The sequence below is a fragment of the Ochotona princeps genome, chromosome X (genome assembly GCF_030435755.1).
Source record: "Ochotona princeps isolate mOchPri1 chromosome X, mOchPri1.hap1, whole genome shotgun sequence".
In the NCBI taxonomy this organism is placed as follows: Eukaryota; Metazoa; Chordata; class Mammalia; order Lagomorpha; family Ochotonidae; genus Ochotona; species Ochotona princeps.
The window spans coordinates 102,454,738-102,459,488 of NC_080865.1; positions in this window are offsets into that span (position 1 = coordinate 102,454,738).

Sequence of the window (4,751 nt, forward strand, 5' to 3'; positions counted from 1 at the left end):
GTGCCCATTTCTTGAGTGGCTTGTTTGTTTTGACATTTTGGTTGTTTCGTAGCTCTTTGTATATTCTGGATATTAGCCCTCTATCACCTATGTCGTGTGCGAAGATCTTCTCCCATTCTGTGGGTTGCCTTTTTACTTTGTTGATTGTTTCTCTAGCTGTACAGAAGCTTCTTAGTTTGATGAGGTCCCAATTGTTTATTTTGGTCTTGATTTCTACTGCATCTGGAGTCTTTTTTAGGAAGTGAGGGCCTACCCCTAAGTGTTCCAGTGTGTTTCCAACATTTTCTTCCAAAAGTTTGAAGGTTTCTGGATGTAGGTTTAGATCTGTTATCCATTTAGATCTGATCTTAGTGTATGGTGAGAGATGTGGATCTATTTTTTTGTTTCTGCAGGCTATCAACCAGTTGTCCCAGCAGCATTTATTGAACAGACCTTCCCATTTGCCTGGGTTGTCGTTTGTCTTTTTGTCAAAGATTATTTGGCTGTATCTGTGTGGGTTTCCTTCTGGCGTTTCTATTCTGCTCCATTGATCTTCCTCTCTATCTTTGTGCCAGTACCACGCTGTTTTGATAACCACTGCCCTATAGTATGTCCAGAGGTCCGGAACTGTGATTCCCCCTGCTAACTTCCTGTTCTTCAGGATAGTTCTAGCTATCCGTGGTTTTTTGTGCTTCCAGATGAACCTTTGGATCATTGTTTCCAGTTCCATGAAGAATATTTTGGGCAATTTGATTGGGATTGCGTTGAATGTATATATTGCTTTTGGCAGTATAGACATTTTAATGATATTGATTTTACCTATCCAGGAGCATGGGATATTACTCCATCTTTTGAGGTCTTGTTCAATTTCTTTTTTAAGCAGATTGTAGTTTTCTTCAAATAAGTCTTCTACATTTTTGGTTAGATTTATTCCCAGATATTTCATACTTTTCTCTGTTATTTTGAATGGTATCTTGCTGGTTAAGTCTTTTTCCATCTTGGGGCTGTTCGCATACACTATGGCTGTTGATTTTTGTTCATTAATTTTGTACCCTGCCACTCTACCAAACTCTCGTACAAGTTCTAGCAGTCTCTGTATTGAGTCTCTTGGCTCTTCTACATAAAGAATCATATCATCTGCGTATAGTGAGAGCTTGACTTCTTCGTTTCCCATTTGGATTCCTCTGATTTCTTTTTCTTGTCTTATGGCCTCAGCGAGTACCTCTAGGACTATGTTGAATAGTAGTGGAGAAAGTGGACATCCCTGTCTTGTTCCAGATCTCAGTGGGAAGGGTTCCAGCTTTTCTCCATTCAGTATGATGCTGGCGTTGGGTTTTTCATATATTGCTTTAATTATGTTGTGGATTTTTCCATCTATGCCTACCTTGGTTAGGGTTTTTAGTAGGAAGTGATGTTGGATTTTGTCGAAAGCTTTTTCCGCATCTATTGATACTATCATGTGATTCTTGTTTTTCAGTTTTTGGATGTGGTGTATCACATTTATAGATTTTCGAATGTTGAACCATCCCTGCATTCCAGGGATGAATCCTACTTGATCTGGATGAATGATCTGTCTGATGTGTTTTTGAATTCTGTTGGCTAGGATTTTGTTGAGAATCTTAGCATCAATGTTCATCAAAGAGATAGGTCTGTAGTTTTCCTTCTCTGTTAGTTCTCTGTCTGGTTTTGGGATTAAGGTAATGTTGGCTTCATAGAATGAGTTTGGAAGGGTTGCCTCTTTTTCTATTGTTTTGAAGAGTTTGTAGAGGATTGGGGTCAGCTCTGTTCGGAATGTTTTGTAGAATTCTGGAGTGAAGCCGTCTGGGCCTGGGCTTTTCCTTGTTGGGAGGTCTTTAATCACTGATTCAATCTCTACTTCAGTTATGGGTTTGTTCAGGTCGTTTGTTGCCTCTGGGCTAAGTTTTGGCAAGTGGTAGAAGTCTAAGAACTTTTCCATTTCTTGGTGATCTTCTGATTTGTTGGAGTACAGTGCTTTGTAGTAATTTCTGATTATGGCCTTAATGGATGCGGTGTCTGTTGTTATGTTGCCTTTTTCATCTTTGATGCTGTTAATTCTTGCCTTCTCTTGTTTTTTCTTTGTCAGTCGGGCCAGTGGAGTGTCTATCTTGTTTATCTTCTCAAAAAACCAGCTTTTTGATTCATTGATTTTGTGTATGGTTTTTTTTATTTCTATCTGGTTGATTTCCTCCCTTGTTTTGATGATTTCTTGTTTCCTATTGTGTGTGGGGCTCTTCTGCTGTTGTTTTTCCAGTTCCTGGAGGTGTGTGTTTAGTTCCTGTATTTGGCGCCTCTCTTGGGCCTTGACATGAGCTCCAATTGCGATGAGTTTACCCCGTAGCACTGCTTTGGCAGTGTCCCACAAATTTTGGAATGTTGTGTCAGAGTTTTCATTGGTTTCCATAAATTTTTTGATCTCATCTTTAATTTCTTCCCTGACCCATTGTTCGTTTAGTAGCATATTGTTCAGCCTCCAAGAGTTTCTGTATTTCCTGGGGCATTTTGAATTGCTGATTTCCAGCTTCATTCCGTGGTGGTCTGAGAGGGTACATGGTATGATTCCTATCTTTTTGAAGTTATTTAGGTTTGCTTTGTGTCCTATCATGTGGTCGATCCTGGAGAAGGTGCCATGTACTGCTGAAAAAAATGTATAATCTGTGGCCTTAGGGTAAAAAATTCTATAAATGTCAACCAAGTCCAGTTGTTCTATTGTTTGTATGAGTTCTGTTGTTTCTTTGTTGAGTTTTTGTTTTGTTGATCTGTCTATAGTTGTTAGTGGGGTGTTAAGATCACCCACTATTATTGTGTGCATATCTATGTCTCCCCTTAAGTCCGTGAGTAATTGCTTCACGTAGCTAGGTGCGTTTGAATTTGGTGCATATATGTTCACAATGGTAATTACTTCCTGATGGATCAGTCCCTTCACCAATATATAATGTCCTTCCCTGTCCTTTTTGATGTGTGTCAGATTGAAGTCCACATCATCTGAAATTAAGACAGCTACCCCAGCCTTTTTTTCTCGTCCATTGGCATGAAATATCTGTTTCCAACCTTTCACTTTCAGCTTCTTTGAATCTCTTCTGGTTAGATGTGTCTCTTGTAGGCAACAGATAGTTGGGTGCTGTTTGATAATCCATTCTGTTAATCTATGCCTTTTGATTGGTGAGTTCAGGCCATTTGTGTTAAGAGTTAAAATTGAGAGGTTGTGATTTTGCCCTGCCATACTTGTTTTTGTGGGTGTTGATATCTGTGTTATTGCCCTTCCTTGTGTGGACTTTAGTGGGGAGACCTTCCTGTTTGCCATCTTTGCTTATGATTCACCTCCTTTTTTTCTGGAATTAGTGCATTTCTAAGGAGATTTTGTAGAGCTGGTTTTGTGCTGGCATATTCTTCTAATTTCTCTTTGCTGTGAAAGTATTTGATTTCGTTCTCAAATACGAATGAGATCTTTGCTGGGTACAATATTCTTGGTTGACAGTTGTTCTGATTCAGGATTTGGAAGATCTTTGTCCATTCTCTTCTTGCTTGTAAGGTCTCTTCAGAAAAGTCAGCCGTGATCCTGATTGGTTTTCCCCGGTATGTGATCTTTTCTCTGCTTCGTACTTGTCTCAGGATTCTTTCTTTGTCTTCGTTGGAGTGGAACTTGAGCACCATATGTCTGGGTGAAGATCGCTTTGGGTCATATCTGCTGGGAGTCCTCTGACCGTCCTGGATTTGAGCTGGATTCATGTTCCAAGTGTTTTGAAAGTTTTCCTGTATAATTTCGTCGAGCACCATTTGCATTCCTGATTCTTTTTCCGCTCCTTCAGGAAGGCCAATAATCCTAATATTTGATTTTCTGAGGTTGTCTTTCATTTCTTGTATGGTCTTATTGGCTTTGTTCAGACTTGTCTCCAGCTGTTTCATGAACTGGGTGTGTTCGTTTTGTGTGTCTTCCGTTTCAGAGATCCTCTCTTCTGCTGTATTTGTTCTGTTGGTTAGGCTCTCAATTTTGTGCTCTAAGTCAAGGATTTTACTTTTCATTTGTTGTATTTCTGAGGCTATGTGGTTCTTGAATTCCTTGAAGTCCTCCCAATTCTTCTCATTGTCTCTGACATATTTTAACATTATTTTTTTGAATTCCTTGTCTGGTAGATCTTCTATGTCTTCATCTCGCATCTCCGAAATAGACATTGGCTTTCGATCCTTTATTGGTAGGGTGTTGGCACTCTCATCTGGATCATTACCTTTTCTGGTATTTCTTCCCATTGTGTTAGTGTTTCTTTTTTGAGAGACCTAGGCACCAGTGTGCTGAGGGTCTCCAAGCACTATCCTGTAGAGATCGGAGTCTGCAGGCGTGGAGTAGCAGGGTGTGGGAATTTTCAAGGCACTTTTGGTGCGTCTCCAGAACACTGGACCTCAGGGCGCCTCTTCCAGGGCCCAGAGGATTCAAAGCGCACTCTCAGCTCGTCCCCTACAGGTATGCTACCACAGGCGTGGGGGAGTGAAGGCACTCTCTGTGCGCGCACCCTGTTTACTGGATCACAGGGCTCGGAGCAAGGGACTATAGGGCGTGTTCCAGGTGCTCTCTGGAAACGCCTCCTGCGCAGGTCCGCCCACCCCAGCACTTGCAGGGGACCGACCGCCCCTGCGCTAGCAGGGAACTGCCCAGCCCAGATGGCGTGCTTGGGTTCCTGTGGGATAGCACCGCCCAGCTGAGTGCCACACCGCAAAGGCACAGGGGAGTATCCAGTGTGCCTTTTGCCTTTCTCCCA